At 38.5% G+C, this 22,096-nt stretch overlaps 1 protein-coding gene and 2 long non-coding RNA genes across 11 annotated transcripts in view; 1 reads left to right on the forward strand and 2 right to left on the reverse strand.

Annotated features, from left to right (window-relative positions):
• The window catches only part of ERC2 (ELKS/RAB6-interacting/CAST family member 2), a 1,139,467-nt gene that overhangs the window by 881,699 nt on the left and 235,672 nt on the right, over positions 1–22,096 (reverse strand). The gene's annotated exons all lie outside the window — the stretch shown is intronic.
• On the reverse strand, positions 1,006–21,384 carry LOC106732538 (uncharacterized). 2 transcript variants are annotated; one of them, XR_012906492.2, is made up of 4 exons: positions 19,969–21,384; positions 1,763–1,880; positions 1,410–1,536; positions 1,006–1,221 (listed from the first exon to the last, which is right to left on the reverse strand). It is a non-coding gene; the product is annotated as an uncharacterized LOC106732538 (long non-coding RNA). The 2 variants fall into 2 exon arrangements; XR_016350433.1 differs by having other exon boundaries at positions 1,763–1,903.
• Positions 21,265–22,096, forward strand: part of LOC142830931 (uncharacterized) — a 43,020-nt gene continuing 42,188 nt past the window's right edge. The window contains exon 1 of the long non-coding RNA XR_012906493.1: positions 21,265–21,396. This is a non-coding gene — a long non-coding RNA (uncharacterized LOC142830931). The remainder of the gene's footprint in view (positions 21,397–22,096) is intronic.

The raw sequence follows: 22,096 nt of genomic DNA on the forward strand, positions 1-22,096 counted from the left end.
AGGTTATGAAAAAAAATCAAAGGGAAAAACAGGAAGGCAGAATGGCCATCAGTAAGCACCTGAATATTGGTTAGTTAAGATTGGCCAGCAATGCCCCACTGCTATGGACAGACTGGACAGTCCCTATGAGAAAGAATCAATGGACATAAGTCAGATATATGTAAAGGGAACATACAGAAACCTGTTGGACAGCACTTCAGTCTACCCAATCACTCTTTAAAAGATCTCCAGGTGGCCATTTTGTCACAAACAATCTCTACCAGCCAAATACACAGAGAAGTGTTAGAAGTACAGTTCATCTGCAAGTTCAATTCTCATGCTAATGGGCTCAACGAGGATGAGGGATGACTGTGCCATTACCAACCTAACATTCAATGAAGGTGCAAACAGCTCTTTGTGTAGTTTCCTGTGATAGTATCCCCCCCCCCCCCATTTACTTTGATCCTTATCTGCTTTGTTTTAACTGGCCAATCTTCAGGTGCTTACTGATGGCCATTCTGCCTTCCTGTTTTTCCCTTTGATTTTTTCATAACCTCTGCTCCTTTTTTCCCTTTCCCATATTTATTTTGGGTCTGCACATCCTAAACTCAAAACTCCAGTCATCTGAAGTGGGCTGTGCCCACGAAAGCTCATGATACCATCTACATGTTTTGTTAGTCTATAAAGTGCTATCAGACTAGTTTTTGTTTATTAAGAATATGGTCTGTGAAGCACCTTGGAATAAACAAAATACAAATTGATATCTATATGTTTCATTTAAAGATCATGAAAAGGACATATTGAAATGTTCTTTTTTTAATTTATTGCCACTATGTTCCCTACCATGTGTTAGGGCTAACTCAGGCACATCTCCTACACAGTGTAACTCTGTCACATATTTAATTATAATCTGGCTTTTTGAAGGGAAATTATTGCATGGGGCATGTGGCATTTACATTAATATACAAAAGCTTTTTTACACTTGCATATATATTTATTTACATATATACACATATTTAAAGAACACCGTGTAAGTTAAATACATTTATTTTAACACACTTGTTATAATTATGGATGTTACTGTTTACTTTAGATTGGTTTACAATGTGAGGAAGTATTTCTAGAGGGACGATGAAGTGCAATTTAACCCCTCTGTAGCCATCCTCTTAAGACTCTCACATCTTCCTATTTTCTGAGAGGAGCCAGGCAAGTAAAATTGGATGACATCATCATATGCAAGATCTATAGGAGAAAAAAAGATACAGTATTACTTTAATATTTTTACTTTTCACACTCACAATCCCATTATCTAATTATGATCAATACTCTGTTTCATCCACACATGTCCAGACAGTACTTTTACAATACAGATAGCGCACAATCCTCACATCAAATGAAAAATAAATCAAGTCAAGGAACTGCAAACTTACCTGCCTCAGTTTATAATCCTTCAGGCCCAGCTGGGGAAAGGAGAAAGAGGAGGAGAAGGAAAATCATTAATTCCTTCTTCTTACTCTTCTCTTATAGCAATGTAATTCCTAAAAGTTGATACAGTATCTGCAAAACAAAACCAAACCTAGATTGAACACATCCTTTGCCAAGCACCTCTCCTCCTCCCACATCAAAAAGAAAGATGAATGCAGAGGAACTCAAAAAAACCCAACATGAGTTCAACAAAAAGCAGAAAAACAAGAAAATAAAACTTAGATAAAATATGTACCATTTGTTTACAACTAGCACTATGAATATAGCTGAAAAATAAATTCACTCACTATAAACTTACCACAAAAGGGTTCCTCCTAATGACTTCTGAGCTGTTCACTGGGAGAAGAAATAGACCTCTGCTTAGGCATCTCCTTTGTTTTTCTTCTGTCACACCCTTCTGTTTTCCATATCCGCAGCTGATTTATGTACATAGAATGACCTCATGTAAAAGAGTAAATTCCCAATTGTTGTCCTGGCTGTTAAATGATCAACTGCAGTTTTGCAGAAAGAAACTGCCAAGCTATTAGTAATATTTGCTAAGAAAAGAGTGCAGGATCAGGCTCAAAGTTCCACTAAATTCCGTTCCATTGTTACATATACTAATACGTGCAAACAAAACCTTCTGGCTAAACATCTTCAGAATTTAAACTGAAGCAAGCCCATGCTAAAATGTATCTTGTAACCCCCAAATAGTCCTTGGGAACTGCTCCAGGTTACCCAGCTGGCCTGGTGTTTACATTATTTCTAAATCATTGTCAAACTATTGAGACAAGGCTTTAAGTATGTATAATACATATATCATTAAAAATACAGTGATATTCGAACTGTGCCAAAAAGAAGCATTACAAACCCAGGGTATTCAGAGATAAGGTTAACATGTTGGGGTTTTCTTTCAAGATATGGAAACAGAGTTTGGACATATTCACAACCATAACTCTGCCATGCAGTGGGAATTGAAAAGTGGGGAGAGATTAAAAAAAAAATCAAATGTGTACTCTGCATTAATCAGTTTACTCTGATCTACACAACAGGTGTATTACTATTTATGAAGTTATTCCATCATGTCAAACACCTTAATTGTTCGTTTCTGTACCTTCATGTGTGAGATCAAACATAAGAAATCAAAGGTCAGAATTTCATGTTTTTATAGGGTTTGGGGAATAAATTACAATATGTTTTTACACTGAATTATTCAAATGTTCTCTCAATCTTAGCCCCTGTTAATTTAGTTTTTGTCCAGGAATTATAGTGGCCCTACAGAACAAAGGAGAATCAGGACTCAATATAGAGCAGGTGATTTTTATTCATAACAATTTTTATATTATATTCTATAATAGGAAAAGGCTGTGATCTATGGAAGAGCTTAAGAGCATTACATACAAGGAATTGGGCCTCTGCCTCCTTATATTGCTTTGAAAAAAAACCGATCCAGAATATTCTGAGTGTATTTGCATCAATATCTTCTGAATACACACTGCCAGGTTTAAATAGCATTTAGCCATTTTGCTATTGTATTCAACAACCCCAACTAAATTGTTCACAAAGTATATTACATTGATATGCAAAAAATTAAGGGTTAGTTATCAATAATTTGAACTATTATGCATGGATGGCTGGTAATGTAGGAAAGGGAAGGCACTACATTTCCAAAATTGCATACACTGTCCCGCTGCCTGGGAGGGTGTCAGCCCAGCTCTCCGGTCGCCTGGGAAGACTGGGCTCGTGTCCCCGGCAACTCAGGAAGACTGGGGCTGTGAGGAAGCCCAGCTCCTGGTGGCCCATGAAGGCTGGGGCTATGCCACATGGCAGCCCAGCTCTCCGACAGCTGAGGACAGTGAGGGCCACGCAATGCAGCAGCCTGGGTCCCCAACAGCCGGGGTAGGCTAGGGCCACACTGCAAATAGCCTAGCTTCCCAACAGCTGGGGAAGGCTGGGGCTGTACCATGTCACAGCCTAGCTCCCCAATGGCTGGGAAAGGCTGGGGTCATGCCACGCAGCAGCCCCAGCCCTCAGCTAGAGTAGGGTGGGGCTTTGCTGGGGGGGGGGGGGAAATGAGTGGAAAGGTTGTGAAGGGGCATGGTCTCAGAGAAGGGGTATGGCTTTGGGCAGAAAGGGCAGGGTTTCAGCTGCTTTTCCTAATTGGATCTTCACTTGCCACCCATGGAACTATCATATTAAACATTATTTAGAGACTGGTGAAAACTAGTAGGAAGTTGGTTAAAGATAGCTGTACAAGACAGACACCCCTCCTCCAACGGCTCAAAGAAAAAAAATATTGAAAAGAAGTTTCTCAAACTGAAATGACACAAGTATAATATAGCTTATTAGTTTCTGTAAAAAATAGAATTAGTCTATCTATTATGCACATTGTCATCAATTTTCCTTTTTGTTTCACAATTGAGCTAAAGTGCTACATAGTTCTGTCTTTTGTTTTATATATTATAAAAGTTCAAAGAAAAAATGCACAAATTCAAACATGTAGCATGCAATCTTACCAGCCAAAAAGAAAGGACTTGGAGAATCTTTATTTGCCTAGGTGTGCCAGAGGGAGGGGGACAAATGAAACCCCAACATGACAATTTAAATTGAGGAAGTGAATTAAATTAGGAAAAAATAGTGTTTCATCATGAGCCAATAACACAAAAGAAGAAAATTTAAAAAAGCTCTCTCTTTTGAGGTTTATCAGAAACATAGTAAGTTCTCTGATACTATGTTAATCAGCAGGTATCCAGCTATGTGACTGTTCTAAATTCAAAACAGGAGATAGAATCATAGAACTGGAAGGGACCTCAAGAGGACATCAAGTCCAGTCCTCTGCACTAATGGCAGGACAAAGCACCATCAAGACCAGGGCTACTCAAAACACGGCCCGTGGGCTTCATGAGGCCTGTGGCCCATTTGTTTGTGGCCCACGGTATGGTTTGGAGTTACATGGGGCTCAACACGTGGCCCGCAGGTGGGAGCCCAAACAAAAAAGTAGTCAATACAACGGCTTTCTGTTGATATGTGTTTTAGTAGTTAAATTCCTGCACTGTAATTGCTCATTAAAAGGGCTGTCATATGGGTGGAAATCAGGTAAATATTGCATTTTATTAATATCAGCAGAACTGACTTAAATGGGGTCTGGGTGTTTTGTAGTCTTTCCTTAATCTTTGTATTCATGCCCGGCAGTGTGAAAGAAGCTATTTGCATACATATTTGAAAGTATACTTAAGTTGCGGCCCTCGGGGCTTCCAAAGTTGAATAGCTCTGATCTAGACCATCCTCGTCAGGTGTTTGTCTAATCTACTCTTAAAAAATTATGGAGATTCCACAACCTCCCCAGGCATTTTATTCTAGTACTTAACCATCGTGACAGTTAAGAAGTTTTTCCTAATGTCCAAACTAAACCTCCCTTGATGTAATTTAGGCCCATTACTTCTTGCCCTATCAGAGGTTTAGGAAAATATTTTTTCTCCCTCCTTTTTGTAACACTTTCCAGACTAAACAACCCCAGTTCTTTCAATCTGTCATAAGCCATGTTTTCTAGACTTAATCATTTCTGTTGCTCTGTTATGGACTTTCAGGAAAGATGGGGGGAAATTGGAGAAACGTGGCAGCCAGATCTGGAAACAAAACTCCAAAGTTGTGGCATCTAATATTTCCCAAAACACCGGTGAGAAAATACTGTAATGACAACACCACAATTTACCAGAGTTTCCCCTTGGTCAAAAAACAAAAACAAAAAAACCACCTGTCATATTTTAATGACAGTAATTTCTAACTGAAAACATTTTACAAAGGCTAAAAAGTAACACACATTCATTGTATTACCATAACATTGCATTAGCTCATCTAACTTAATTTTTCCAAAACCTGTGAAAAATGAACTTTTTGCTTGTCCTAGATGTTTATTTATTGAATAAAAAGTGTATTACTGTAATGAAGAATATTGAAGAACAATGCTACATTCTAATGGTCTATAGAAAGATTCCTGTAGTACCAGCCTGTGGTTATTGTTTTAATCCCAACATATGTCTAAACCATATTATAACACAATAATATTTATTGTTCTTGATTTATATAGGTTTTTCTCTTCTCCCAAGAAGAGCATTAAAAATAGCAGATGTTCACTAAAAACAGCATTATTTGATTAAATTGGGTATATTTTATTGTGGAAAACTAGTCAGGCAATATTCATTATTGTTCATGATTATTTCTACAGAACAGTCTTCTAGGAATTCCTTACACATGATACTTACTGGTCCTGACCCCCCCGTGCTGACAAGCAAAATTCCCACTTATGCACTGTCCAAATCTATCCCAACATATTAAAATTAAACAAATATTAATTTTAACCAGGGGAAGAGTGAAGAGGCCAAAGGACATTTTCACATTCCTTATCATACCAGAAGGCCCTGCACAGAGCAGTTTGTCTCCTTTCTTAGCCTCAGTATTGGCTGTGATGAGGAAAAAGAACATGGGTACTAGAAACTCCCACAGGTTCAACAGATTAAGCAGAGGATGAGATGATCAATTGGACAATAGTTGCATACAAAGATCCCCATTCAACATATCCCTAATCCCACTGAAGTCAACTAAGCTCTCTTTTTAAAGTTAGAGATGTTAAGTTCCTTGCTGAATGCAGTCCAGAATGAAATATTCTAGAATTTCCCCCAGGGTCTTTTTTTCCTCGTTTTCCAGAGCAGACCACTTTTTCCTCTGGATAGTTGGGCAGCATGCACCCACAACCTTTAGAAAATTTCTATCGGTCTCCAATCCTAAATAAAACTAAAAGCAGAGGTAGCTATTTCATATTTTAATCTCATATTTGAGAAGTCTGAATCAACTGTATTTTTTTAAATTCTTGTGTTAATCCATAATATTCCAATACAATTCTGTAATTTGCCTCCAATAAAATAATTGTATACACTATAAGTTTTCCAGCCCCAAAAGACAAAAATCTGAATTTTGTAACACTTAATGCACAATTTGAAGGGTTTTCCCTCAACAGTTAACATGTACTTGGCACCTATGAAGTATAGTGCAAAGATCATAGCATTCAGACATTAGCGCAGAAACTCCTCAGAGGTATACAGCATGGCATGATAATTTCTGGATTAATTCTACTGAAGTCTGCATTTTAAAAGGTTAAAATTTGAGTCATTTTACTAGACACTTACTAGAGGTTTTACTTTTTCCCCCTACATTTTTTATGCAATCTATCCTTAGTATACTATGGATCTCAATTCACCTTTTGAATAACCCAGAAAACAAATCAGATCACAGGGTTAACTTCATGGTGGATTTCCAGTGGGAACTAGCTTTATGCTCTCTGACTTCTCCTTCCCCAAATCAGAACCACAATTCACAGTATGCCAGTAGATGAATTTACATCCACACACAGGAATTGTGTTATGGAATCACTGCTGCCTTCCTAGCCCCCTAACCAGATTTCATTATTCAAATCTTATGCCATTAATTCAATTCAAATCAATCAAACTAACATCAGTGGAATTTCTCCTTTGTAAAAATGGTTTCATCAGGTCCATAATGTACAAATAGCAAGGGATTTACTTTGCTAGGGAAAAAATGACGAATTTCAAATAATCTAACACCATTTCCCATAATTCCTTTTGCCTGGTTAAAAAAAATTAAGTCTGGGCATTGAGCCCAGAAAAGATTAATCTGTCCCTATGGGTGCTAAGCATCCCAATTTTTTTTCAGTGGGTGGTTGAGCCCCGAAGCACCCACAATTCTGCAACTACACTTAGTTCTTCAAACCACATATATCTACCTGACAGATTTCTTTACATTAATAAGCCTGTGTGTTTTAAGTCAGCCAAGATGAAGTAATCAAAAAACATCTAAACTAATCTTCTGCAGGCTATTAAAGCAATATAAGGACATTTACCACAGTCTTTGGTGGGGGTCTGGGAGACAGACAACTTATTACTTGCCCAACACCTGCACAGACTGAACAGTGATGAAAGAATATTGACATCTCCTTCCTTTTTCTTTCATTACTATTGACCTTTGGGGAGGGAATAGTTATCCTATTTTCTTCTCTTGTATGGATCAAAAGCCACAACGAGCTTTGTCCTTTTTCTGCTCTGTTTCCATTTTCATTATTTTTGTATTTTCCAGGGTGGGTGTGAACTTGTCTCTTTGGATGATGAAGTCACATTCCTGTGTCGTACAGGAAATATGCAAAAGGTCTCCTACTTTCTACTTTAATTTGTTACTACTAATATTCTCTTGCAATCGCCATCATCAGTTAAGAAAACTCATTACAGATTTTTCAGGCACAACTGTGTATAAATCCAATCCTGGGAACACAACACATTTGATCAGGCTCAGAATACACTGAGTATTTTAAAAGGATACATTTCCTTTTTCTGGCAAAGTTTTGACAGGTCATTCATTGGAAAATAGCTGGAAAAAAAAACTTTTCTTAATACCATCCACATCTGCAAGACGTTCCATTAACAAATGTGCTGCGCTCCATCTGAGAATACTGGTTGGTGCATGAAAGCAATTCTTGCTACAAAATGTCAGATTTTTATTTAGGGTTGAGGATGCAGTAACACAGAATTTTGCCCTGTTCCATAAAAAAGGAGCGAAAGGAATAATTCATGCACCTACATTTCCAAATATGTTGGAAGATGCAAACTGAGCAAGGCTTGTAAGGACAATCTGTTTTTATTCTTTTTGAATCACAAATATGTACTGCATATGGAAAGCATTCTCCATATTTAAACAAAAATATTTTCTGTCATTCATCCAATTTTTACTTTGGCCCTACAGAAAACTAACTTGTATATACATACGAGGATATGTTTTTTGCCCAGGTAAGACTTTGTACAGCATTAGTGGATGACCTTTAAAGGAAAGGGAAGTAACAGTTTTAACTTACTAAATGTTTGAATATGTTCCTTTGTACACTTGTCTAAATTATCCTAAAAAAGTACTTGGCTGAATTAGATTTCTTCTTTACTATGCTGCATTTCACATAATATTCATGACACACAAAAGAATATCATAAAAAAAACTATTAACAATGAATGCCAGAAATTCCACATTAAATAAAATGCTGTATAAATATGACTTATTTAAATTTTAAAACTGTTAGTTGATCACTGATCATAACTACCATCCCACATATGAAACTCTGAGACACACATGCTTATCAGTGTGTGAATGAAATCTGACTATCTAAAAAGCAATCATTTTAACAACGGAAATCAATGAACCCAAACATTTAAAAATCAAATCTCTCAGCACAGAAATAATGCATATTGTTTACTGAGAATAAAACTTATACAAAGGTGTGTTTTGTAAAATATAAACCTAAGTTTTCTAGTTTCTTAGATTTTTTTTCTTAACTGATTAACTAAAAAGAGATGGCTGTATTCAATATTGCATGGATGTATTCACTATTTGCACACCAAATGTGATTTGGAACACTGACATTCAGGAGTATTGAGTCTACTAAGGAAAAACAAAGTACTACAGAATAATTATACTGGTTTGATGCCTAGCCACAATTGAATCAGTAAACATTTCAGTAAAACTTAAATTACATAAAGTAGCACTCTGTGGTTAGTCTTTTCCATATTCACATTGAAATGAACTATATGGACATGAAAGCGGTGGAAAATAAAACCTTTTTATACTTATTATGCTATTACTTTGAGAAAGGTACAATTTTAAGGTCAAACGATAGCCAAAAGCTAACAATATATAAAAGAAAATTAGCCCAAATTCTTATCAACACTTCTGAACCTAAAATAGCAAAATAAAAATATCCAGATACTTGTGCCCATGTCACTATATCAATTGATCAAAAATCTATAGTTATTGGATGTGTTGGCTGCAATGACCGAACTACCAGACATCTTACTGCACTTCAGGGTACATTTACACTGCACGGCTATTTCGGGATACTGAAGTTATCCCAAAATAGCTACACTATGTGTACCCAAGCCACCCATTATTTCAAACTATTTTTCAAAACAACAGGCGCACTATTTCTGCATCCTGGTAACCCTCGTTCTATGAGGGTTAAGAGACGTATCGAAATAGCATGTTATTTTGAAATTTGGAGAAGCGCAAATTGCATTTCTTATTTTGAGTTTAGGATGCTGTGTAGATGCACCCTCAGAGTGACATTTCTGCAGTTTCAATCAAGATTCTACCTTTATGAATGAAATCTACTAAGTGAGCCAAAAATATCAAGATCTCCATAAAAATAAGTCCTCTACATTTTGAAAAGTTTATTTAGGAGAACATTAACTGACACTCAAGTAATTAATCCGTTTCAAGATTTAAGGTATTAGGGAAAATGTTTTCAATCTGTAACCTAACAATTGTCAAGACCATTATTCTGCTAAACTGTGGCTGAGTTTAAATTTGACAAGATAATCTATAGGTCTCAATAAAATTGTGGAGTGTCAACAATGATGACTCAGGCAAAGCACCTTACATGTCCACAAATATAGCACACAGTATGTTAGGGGTCAGATCTTGTAGCTGCTAAACCAGAAGATCTCCCGCTGAATTTGATGGTTAGTGTCTATTTTTAACTGAATCTGTGATGGGGAGAGAAAGCTTAATACATAGAAACACTATATGAAAATGGGAAGGGAAAACTTTCATGAGTTAAAAGTCATGTCATAACTCAAAAATAATATCAGAAGTATGACACTCAAGATCTCCTGTGTTAAGTGTAAATGAAGGTTATTATGCCACCTACCATCTTGTATTTTATTTAAATATTAATCATACTGAAGGCCCCATTTTATATTTTGTGTCACTGATTTTATGATGATAGGTATATACCACAAATTGTCTGCAAATGACCTTGCTTTGATCTGCCTGCCGAATAAGTGTACAGAGAATCATTAAGTTATTTAATTAATTGTCATTGTGGCAAAAACTGTTACCTATAACCGCAGAATCTTTATTTCCAAAAGCATAAATTGTCCTCCCTGAACTAAAGAAGAATGCTATGAGTGAATGCCATAGTCAAATAAAAACTCTATTCAAGACAAGCAGCATACCATACTATCTTCTACCATTAGGACTGCAGTTACAGAAGGATTATCTCTACTCTTCAGTCTCATTATTTTATTGTTATTGCCAACAGGAATGGCATAGTGAGCCCAACAATTGGTTTGAAATAGCTGCACTTCTCAGTTTGCACACTATTCTTTCTCTTTCCACATGGTTAACTGTATAGGACAGTTGATTGAACCTCTTCTCTGCAGGAGCTTCTACTTAGGGATTTGAGCACTGCTTCCCCTACGCCAAGCACATACTGACACATTTGCATCTTTTTCTTTTTATATCCTCTCTGGCATCTTTTTCCTCTCCTCTCTTTCTAATCCTTTCTAATTTATCTAGCCTTTCCCCCCTTTCTTTTCAAGTTTTCCCCATTTCTCTCCACACTTGTTCCCTTATCCTCTAATCCCATTCTCCATTGCACTACAGACAGAGGGAAAGGAGAGGATGTTAACTGATATCATAGTTGAGACACAGAAGCAGGGGTAGCCGAGTCCGTCTGTAACAGGAAAAACTTAAACAAATAGTCTGGTAAAGACTAACAAAACATGTAGATGGTATCATGAGCTTTCGTGGGCACAGCCCACTTCTTCAGACGACAGGAGTGTTGTATGTCCAGAAGCAAGAATAAATGGGGGGGGGAGAAGGAAGGGAGGGAGAGAAGAAGGAAAAAATTGGAGGCGGGGCGGGAGGGGAGAAGAGGAGAAAAAGAGGCAGTGGGTAGATAAGTTTCAAAGGGAAAGCCGAGCCAGTTTGTAACAGGAAAAACTGAAAAACGGATTGGCAACTTAAAGACTAGATAATTAAAAGAGGCTGATTAGAACCAGTAGTTTGCATCTGGAGAGGAAGAGTACTAACAGATTCTACACAGACATCAAGAATCACTGGCACCTTCATTGGTTGGTTGGTAGATAATGTCCCAGCCATCCAATATCACAATTTAAACCACCTGCATGAGAATTAAACTTGTGAATGATGTGGTGTTCCAATCCTTCTGTCTATTTGACTTGTAGAATTGGTCTGTAACAAAACAGCAACCTGGAGATCCCTTAATGAGTGTCTACGGAGGTTAAAGTGTTTCCCAACAGGTTTTTGTGTGTTCCCTTTTCGGATATCTGATTTGTGTCCATTAATTCTTTCTTGTAGGGACTGTCCAGTTTGTCCAATATATATAGCCGTGGAGCATTGCTAGCATAGATCACATTACTGGATATGCAGTTCAATGAGTCTCTGATCGGGTGGCTGATATGGTTAGGTCCAGTGATGAATTCGTTTGTATAGATATGTGGTCAAAATTGGCACTGGGGCTGATTGCAGGGCTGGGATGCTTATGACGTAGCTGTGTAGCATGGTTACCAGGAAAAAAATTATTTCAGGCTGGGGGGTTGTCTGTAAGCGAGAACAGGTCTTCCCCTCTCCCCCCGCAAGGCCTGGGCTGTCCACTGCCTGCGTGCTCCGCGGCTTTGCTCCGCTTTGCTCCCTGTCTCCCTGCTCTGTTGGTCTCCAGCAGACCAGGGAGATGGGGAGCAAAGCCGCGGAACACGCCAGCAGCGGGACAGCCACGGCGCATCTGGGCTGTCCGCTGCCCGCGTGCTCCCCGGCTTTGCTCCCCGTCTCCCTGGTCTGGGGAGACGTGGAGCAAAGCTGCGGAGCACGCAGGCAGCGGACAGCCCAAACGCGCCGCAGCCGTCGCACTGCCGGCGTCCTCAGAGGCTTTGCTTCCCGTCTCCCTGGTCTGCTGGTCTCCAGGGAGATGGGCAGCAAACCCCGTTCGTAACTGCGGATCTGACGTAAGTCGGATCCGCGTAACTCGGGGACTGCCTGTAATGACAAGTAGAATTATGTTGTTTTCTCTTGTGGGTCTGTCTTGAAGTAGTTCACGTCTGGGTATTTTTTTGGCTCTGTCAATCTGTTTTTTCACTTCTCCAGTTGGGTATTTCAGTTTTAGAAATGCTCTGTTTAGATCCTGTAGGTGTTTGTCTTTGTCTTTGTGGGATCAGAGCAAATCCAGTTGTATCTCAGGGCTTGGCTGTATACAATAGATTGAGAAATGTGTCTGGGATGGAAGCTGGAGGCATGAAGGTAAGTGTAGCGGTCAGTAGGTTTCTGATATATGGTGATGGAAATTTGTCCATCATAATTGTACTATGGTGTCAAGGAAGTGGATTTCTTGTGTTGACTGATCAAGGCTGAGGTTGATGGTGGGGTGGAAGTTGAAGAATTTCTCAAGGATTTCAACAAGAGTCTTTTCTGTGGATCCACATGATGAAGCACTCATCAATGTAGCATAAGTAAAGTAAGTGTGTTAGGGCGGTGAGAGCTTAGGAAACGTTGTTCAGGTCAGCCATAAAGATGTTGGCATATTGTGGTGAGTTGTGGCATGACACAGCAGCCCTGGATGGGAGCTGATCCCCACAGCTGTAATACTGAAATCCCCTATAGGAGCAGGAAGGGAAACAGGGATACTTTCAAGGAGGCCTCTGCAGATTTGTCAGCATGGTTACAGAATGAGACCGAGACAAGGAAGGTGGAAAGGCCCCTGCAACTCTTTCCACCCTTGATAATCCCTCTTCTCCATCCCCAGGTCCCAAACAAGACTGGGAAACACTGGGGTAAGAAAATTTCAGGCATGATTTTTAAAATCCCACAACCTGTGGTTTTGTTTTTCACCGTTATACAGCTTGCTCTGCAGCTACAGGTGAAGCCTGCACCTCTACAAACGGAAGCATTTCAGTGGCAGATTGAGCATTTATGCCACCTTCTATTCCCATTGCAATCAGTTGGGCTTGTCTACGCTACAGAGAAGATCAACCCTCCAGAGGTCGATCTTGTAGTGTTCGATTTAGCAGGTCTAGTGTAGACCCCAAATTGAACACTGAGGGCAGCCCCCACCAGCATCCAGCACTCCTCAGTCTACATGGAGTAAGGGAGCATGCGTTCTCTTTGGCCTCCTGCTGTGTAGACACCATGGCGGCTCAGCTTAAGGTAAGCCGATCAGTCTGTTCTAGTATAGATCAGGCCTGGGAGAGCTTCTATAGACTTCAGTGGAGCCATGTCCATTTACACCTGTTAACGATCTTGCCAAAGTGTAGGACCTTTAACCCATTATTAAATCTTTCTTCTCTCTTGCGTATTTATTGCAGCCCACAAGCCTGATGGATTCCCAAGAATCTGCACAGCCCTAGGAATGCCACACATTTCCAAGCATAGGCTCTGTTTGCCTGCATAATATTAGTCCCCTGGCAACAAAATGGTGATTAATCAGGAACTACACCTGACCAAAACAGCTTTAGAAACACCAAAAGAAGAGCGCATCATCACAAAAAATTAAATACATTCCCAGGCTCTCTTATTGTTTCCACATATGCTCTGCAGGGTCAGTATGCATCACCTAGCCCATGTGCTCATTCTTCTCCCTGGTCTGACTAGTCTTTTTGTCCGCTCCTCAGTGTGATACATAGATATTCATACCCATGAAGGGTGTGGAGGCAGTGGCTTCCACACAAGAAGGAACATACAGCAAGGAACCCCTGTATATATAGGAATTCATTTTATAATAGAAATACAGTTAGGCCTTTAACCACAGCGATGATAGCAAGTAGAAGTGTGTGTGAATGCATATATGCACAAATTAACAAACAGTGTATTTAACAAGTTAACATACAATATGGGGTTGTGTTCATTTAATTCATGTATTCAGTAGCATTGTGTGTTATTTCATTAGTTTTAGATAAGATTTTTTTAGCACATTCTAAAACATGGGAGCTTCTTCTATTAAAGACATAGTCCAGTATTACAAATGCTAAATATAGGAAAGTACTGTCTTTAGGAACACAGGAAAACATATTTGAACATGTGTAATCAGACCCAATAGGAATAATCAGGGAGAAATTTAATAAAGGGATCCTCTCAGAGGTTTCTTCTTCAAGAGCTGTAGCCACAGGTTTATTGAATGAAGAAATGATCAGGGCTAGCACTTTAAATTAGACTCTGGCTTTCACATTTAACTCTGAATTTTCCTGCTTCTATATACACCTTAGAACTATGGATACAAATTCCCAGGGGACACAGAATTCATTTTCAAGAGAGTACCAGGGGCAGTTTAGTTTTCATCTGCTTTGTTTCTTTGCAACTTTTTTGTAACCATGTAATAATAAAATGACCTGTTCTGATTTTGTATAACAAACTTCTGTGCTCAAATTTCATGCAACTACTGTCATGTTTTTAGAAACCCTTGTTTTCTGATCAGGCTATTAATTTTCAAGTTTAAAACAGTGATACTCAGACTAGGGCTCAACAGTCACAAGTGGCTCTTTAATGTGTTTCCTGAAGCTCTTTGCAATACATGATATTAAAACTGTGTGATTTGATTATTAACCGGTCTAAGCTAATAACCAACCTAGAGGGTTTTACTATGTTATTAACCAACTGTAGATAAGCAGCTACACTTGTTCAGTCATTTTGCTGAGCTATTAGACTCGATGTACAGTTAATGCTGCTTAAATGTCTCTGGAGGTGAAAGTAACATGCTGATGAGGGTTCCCTCATCTGACATGCTTCCAACCACCTCTGATTCCCAGGTCCCAACTCACTTTACAGCAGTGATTCTCAAATCACCTTCTCAAAGTGCAGTCCACAGACCACTAGTGATCCAGGTCCTCCTCCAAGGTGGCCTGTGGCAGGCTCTTATGGAGGTTTGTCCATGTCCCTGCACCTCAGGTGAGGCTTTCCTGCCCCACCTCATTCTTTGTCATCATAGTCTGCAGCAGCTGCAGCCTCAAGCCTCTTGTCGCTCCTCCCTTCCTCCCCCTCGCCGCCCCCCCAACCCCTCCCCCCCCCCACACACACACCCTCTGGTCACCATGTCTCTGGGAGTCAGGATTCTCAAGCGACCCTGAATTTCCCACTGCAGCACGCCTGCCATGACAGGAGCCTGCTCACCCTTCTGCAGGGTGCACCCCGCTCCAATCTGGCTGTTCAGCCATTGCTCTGCGCACTTTGCTTCTGCACCCTACCTCCTACTCAGACCTCGCAACTTCTCCCCTTCTGCACCCCACCTCCGTCCCAGATCCTGCACCACTATTCCACTCACTGGCAGCCCTGTCCCGCACACTGAATCCTTCATTATTGTCCCCACCCCAGAGCCTAAGGAGGTCCATAAAATCCACTAATTCAAGAGCCCCATAAAAATAAGTCTGGCCTATGGGAAGCCCTGAATCTCAGTCCTCCCTGTTCTGTTCCCTCACCCTGTGGGGCTGGACACCAGAGGAGTGAGGTGTCTCAGTTGGGGGCCACATCAGTGAGGGCTGGGGGTTTGAGGAAGAGATTTTTGTTTCTCACTTGTGTGGTCCCCAACTGATTTCTGTGGGTCAGTTGCCTCTAACCCAAAAAACGTTCCCCACCCCTGCCATAAATAAAGAAAAACATTGAAACTTTGTGTTGAACATAAATTAATATTTTTATTTAAAATGAAGTTGGATAAACTAATAAGAAAGTTTAAACACTTAATCGGTTTTATAATTTAAATGAAACCATTCTCCCTAGTTGCAACTCTAGCAAAATGGCTCCAGTGTAACTATGTAATTAACATATTTAAACTGAGCCCAATGGTACATGGGCCAAAAAGTTTGAGAACCACTGCTTCACAGGCACACGGAGCTTATTTCGCCTGCTTGGGCTCAATGTTACACTGACATGTAACCAAGAGTCCCAACTTATTTTTAAGTCCTTTGCTGCTACTTACACCAAAGAGCAGCTTATTTAAACCTCCAAGCCTTTGAATGTCATTCAGAAGCTGCAACCATTCCTCAAAATACCACATATATTCAAACATAAACCTGTTTGTTTATAAGCTGACCCCCTATCCCCAAACTTACAAAGAAAAAATAGTTTTAAAAAAAGTCACTCCCAAATCTGGAGTACAGAGGTCCAGTCCCAGCTCCTCAGGGTCATCCTTAGCAAGGAGGCTCTCAGTGGAGCTTTTAACAGTTCCCAAGCCACCAGAAGCAAGGGGGCAGGGAGGCTTTGAAGGATTTGCTGGTTTGGCTGCCAGGAAGTGTTAAAAACTCATTGTTAAAGTAAAATGCAGGACAATGTAGCACTTTAAAGACTAACAAGATGGTTTATTAGATGATGAGCTTTCGTGGGCCAGACCCACTTCCTCAGATCAAATAATGGAAGAAAACTGTCACCTGGCCCACGAAAGCTCATCATCTAATAAACCATCTTGTTAGTCTTTAAAGTGCTACATTGTCCTGCATTTTGCTTCAGCTACCCCAGACTAACACGGCTACATCTCTACCACTATTGTTAAAGTATTAAGTGTTATCAGGAAAGAGTGTTATCAGTTAAGAGACTCTCCGCTGAGACAAAAAACATTTCTATAACTATTCTCCACTGAGAGACTCCATGCCAACAGCTAACAAGGCCTCCAGCACCCCTTGCTTCCGTGGGCTGGAGAAGCACCCATTCATAAGCCAACCCCTGCTCTTCACAGAGGAATTTTAAAAAAAAGTCAGCTTATGAATGAATATATACGGTAACTGCACATTTGCTAGGTAATTATTAATGTCCACTGTCCATGTTCTGCACTGGTTTCAGCACTGCAGGCTCAGCCAAAGAGTTTGTGGGGCCTATGGCGGCATGTTGTGGTTGGCTGCACTGCGTGGCTGGGCGGCTCCCAGCACGTGCTGGATAGTGCATGCCTCAAAGAAACTGCCTTGCTCGCCTTGCCCTAAGGCCAGGCCTGCAGCACTGAAGTTGTTCAATACACGGTTTGATAAAAAGCTGGGGGGGGGGGGGGGGGCGTTTCTAGTCCACTAGATCCAGTTTTGGTTTAATCACTGTTTGCATTTTGTTCTGCATATCAGATGAGATGAAAAGAATATAAAATATTAAAATGACTACATACACATCACTCACTGAGTTAGAAATACACATTCACTACTCAAACAGTTATTTATAGGGTGTCATTCTATGAATGTTTAGCAATGCAAAGTAATACTAATCAATTTGGTCTGTGAAGAATACTGAATATAATCACATCCAATTAAAACTCTAGAGAAATTATCATCCACGCCAAATATTTAAATATTTTATTTATATATAGTTACACTCAGAACATTAAAACAAACTTAGAAGCCTGGCAAACTTATTAGGACTGAAATTATATGTTATGTAAAGAAAACTTTAGTATCTATCATAACAGAGGGGTAGTAATGTTAAGTCTGAATCTGCATTAACAACGAGAAGTCCTGTGGCATCTTATAGATTAGCAGATTTATTGGAGCATAAGCTTTCGTGGGCAAAGACCCGCTTCATCAGATGCATCTGATGAAGCAGGTCTTTGCCCACGAAAGCTTATGCTCCAATAAATCTGTTAGTTTATAAGATACCACAGGATTTCTCGTTGTTTATGCACTATCTATTGTGTCATCTTTGTTTCAGTACTTACTTGCAATTGTTCTATGCCACTTTTAGCTAAAATGCTTTTATAAAAGCACAGTAAGGGCATGTCTACACAGCAGGGCTAAAGCTGAAATAAGCTATGCAACTTGAGCCTCGTCAATTTTGTAGCTTAAGTTAAAATAGTTTATTTCTGCTTTTGGCGCTGTCCACAAAGCAGGAAGTCTGAGAAAGCACTTTTCCTCTGACTTCCCTTACTCCTCACAAAATGAGAGCTACAGAAGTCAGAGTAAGCAGTCCTCCAACTCAACATTATTTCGACATTAAGTCAAAATAACTACTTGAAGTGTATTCGCGGACTATGTTATTTCAGAATAATGTCTGTTATTCCAAAATAACGCTGCTATGTAGACATACTCTAAGTGTTCCTGATATCAGTTCATAATAAAAGTTTACACCCTCTCTTTATTTCTCTACCAGCATTATAAAAACAGTAATGAAAATAAATAATTGGGACTGTTTGTGAATGAAATACCAGCCCAGGAATAAATCACAAGCCTCATTCAAGAGTGCCATCTAGTGACAAAATATTTTACGGTTGCACATACTATATTATGGAAACAGATTAAGTTATATGGTGAATTATTTACATTTGGTCAAATTGCCCCTCTTGCCTTGGAGGATGGAGGGGTTGAAAGTAGTGCAGTTGTTTTACCAACCAGAAAGCAGATTTTCTTTGATAGTTCGGGGGTATTTCTCAATAACCTGGCCATGCTGTTTCATATAGTAGCTAGCTCATTAGCCACAATCTGAGACTTGAATGAAAAGGTATTTTTAAAGTGTGAGAAATATAAATTTGAATATCTTGTGGCTGCTATCTTGTGTGCATCTGTATGTACACGTACTTGTTTGTAAGTTTATGAACCGATGATTGTTATGTCTGGATAGGACTCAGACAGACATTCCTAAAGAGTGACAAGTGATTGGTATGAGGATTTTGATTTGGAGTTCTCTCCTCACCTCCGACTCATACATGGATTACTTATAAAGTTATAAATGGAATCCAATTTTGCTCAAACAGAATAAACTTCTGTTGCACCAGTAAAAATGTGTTTGTGGTCTAAATAAAAAAGTAGCGTGGATCTTAAATTGATGACTGTGGATCCAGCACTATACATTTAAGCAGTGTACAACTCAACTCACATCAAACTACACAAGTAAAATTGTGCATGTGCATAAATTATAGCAGGAAAATGCACGGCAAAACTGTTGACTTCAACTGAGGTAGAAGAAAGGCTTAAAATAAGGCAATTTTCTGCAAATTATACAAGTATCAGGAACTCTTTGGGTGGCTTTTTTAAAATAGAAGTTGTTATTTTTTTTCAAAAAGTATTCAGCTAAGCCATATTAAACCTCAATTCTACAAAAGTGTACAGAGACCCTCCCCCCGAATTTTAGAGACACAAATCCCACTGAATATTCACAGACTCTAAAATTAGGTAGCTGCATAAGCCTTGTAGAATCAGGGCCTCAGTGACTAAATGACTGCAAAATATACACTCTATATATAAAGCTTGTGGAAGGTTGAAAAGTTTAACTTTGATTAGTAAAATGAAAGAATACAAGTGGTAAAACTCTTAAACTCAAAATTAAACATTCCTTGCTCCTGGACTATTGCCTAGTTTTTCTTCATTCTATTAAAATCTCACTCCTCCACAGTGTCTCAGAGGATACATGAAAAATATTACACAAATCAAGTTTTCTTGTCTTCAGTTTTTACAGGTAAGTTACAGTATGAAACCTTGAAAATGGGACTTAACTTTCCTTTTTAAAATTATGAATACAACAGAATAATACAAGACTCCCAACATTTTCTTCAACTTCAACTGGTTTGAAATAATTTTGAGTAGAATTCCATATATGCATATGCTTACATAAATCTACATCCTTTATTTTGTCCATTTAGCATAATTGGACTAACAGCACATCAGAACCACACAGTAGAGTTTACCAACTTTTTAAAAATTCTTGAAACTATTTTTTAAATCATGTACTCACATAAGAAATGTCTTTTTGTCTCCTGTTTCACTAGGACTCCTCAGTACATCATCCAGTAGCAAGAAATTTTCCCAGACCAGCTAAAAATCAACAACCACCATATTTCTAAGGAAGTCATATTTGAATAACAGTCTAGGCCATTCTATAGCTGTGATATATATAAACACACACTGTTAGCAACATAATCAGCTTAGTTATCAAACAGCTGTTTCTGACAAAGTATTCTTGCAGAACAGGTGTCAAGCCTCATTCTTTTCCTCACATTTGCAATTAAGCAATTTCACACAAAAAGGAGAAACCTGGTCACAGAATGATCTTAAATACAGCATAAACTATCTTGTGTATTACTAATAATCTCAAGGGGGTATGTCACAAATATCAACACAAATTAATCTCACTAATTTAATGCCCTCACTGGATTGTAATCAATAATAGGAAGTTATTACTTGCTCAATGCACACAAACAATTACTGCAGTTAGGAAATCTTTTGGAAGCCTATCTGAACAGAAAAGGTAAATATAAAGCCAAACAAAACTTACCATAACATTTTAGGCACAGACTCATATGAGTTCATCTTCTGTCTTCCTTCTTAACAAAATAGCTTGTGTTAACTTAACATACTTCATATTAATGACATTGTCCTGTCTGGGAATATATTTTTATAGAGTAGGATATTTACTCTAGTAAATATGAAAGGTATTTGTAGTAACAACAACTTAAAATTCATGAGGCTTCTGCAACTCAACTTAGCTTCCTTCATAAAACTACTGTATGAAAGCAGAGAGCCCAAGTTTCTTCACTACTCCTAACAATTTTAGTTAAAGTCTAATGAGGGTTTGCTTGAAGTTTAAGGAAAAAAAGTGAAACCATCTTGAAAAAGAGAGGCACCAGTTCATAAATTAGTCAGCTGTTCCTCCTGTCAGTAGGATCCTTAGCCATTTCCTTAAGTAAAACTACATAAAAAGGGATTACACATTTTTGCCATCATCAGAAAAAATGTCTTATGATTTCATTTTTAAAATTTGGTCTCAAAAGTAAAATTTAATCTTCAAATGTTCATTCCTGTATGTGTATTTTCATAAACATAGTAGGTACCTGAGTTAATACCTCAGGTATTGTGGGAGAAGGAACACATAATGCTATCAACAGCCGTCAGAGGTAATAGAAAGGGCATGTTGCAAATGGTAGGTTATGAAGGCAAGGAAAAAAGTGTGTTCAGAAGCATGGTCTCTTTAATGAGGTGTACATTTTCTTCTGCAGGGCTATCCCCTTTCAGGAAGCTTTTGAAAGCAATGCTTGCTTGAAGTGAGTTAGGAAAGCAATCACTTGCATAGCAGAGCAATGATAGTATAAAGATTCAGTTAAGTGGAAAAACAAAAGTAGCCAGAATCTGTTTGCAATTATCAAGTCCAGAAGCAGCAAAATGGGTAAGCAATCTTTTCCATTTTAATTTTTTATATTACTACTTTTCTTTACTAGATTATAACAGTTTGAAATATGTAGATAATCTACTGAACTCTCAAATATGTAATATAAACTATAACAAATTAAAAACTTGAAATATTTTATGTGTTTGTGTACTGTTCATTGCATAGTTGAAAATCTTTTATTCTGCAGTTAAATTAGATAGGAACATATTTACTAAATGTTTGCATTTGCATGAATATTATGATTTAAAATGAATATTCTACACGAACTCAGGAAAACAAATGTGTTTTACAAAAACAAACAAACCAACCAAAAAAATCCTCACCACACTAAAGCAAGAGCTGAGCAGGACACAGAAAGAAATGAATTAATAGACATTAGTAAGTCATGAAACATTTTATCATGTACTTGAATCCAGTTTATAGAAATGACAGATATAACGCATCTGAATGGGAACTTACACAAACTAAACAGTATATACAAAATATTTTAAGTGAAGTTAACACTTTTTTTGAATTTTATATAACTGATAGTTTTCTTTAGCAATTTTATCTTGCCTAGGAGAGCAAACCCAAAGCCAGATTTTTTTTAAGCAGAAAAAGTCTCATACATTTAGTCCTTATGCTTCCACACACTTGCACAACAATGATCCTAAAAGATATGCATTCTCCAATCTTAATCTTTACCAACAATGTATTC

Source organism: Pelodiscus sinensis, chromosome 11 (genome assembly GCF_052426305.1).
Source record: "Pelodiscus sinensis isolate ZL-2025 chromosome 11, ASM5242630v1, whole genome shotgun sequence".
In the NCBI taxonomy this organism is placed as follows: Eukaryota; Metazoa; Chordata; order Testudines; family Trionychidae; genus Pelodiscus; species Pelodiscus sinensis.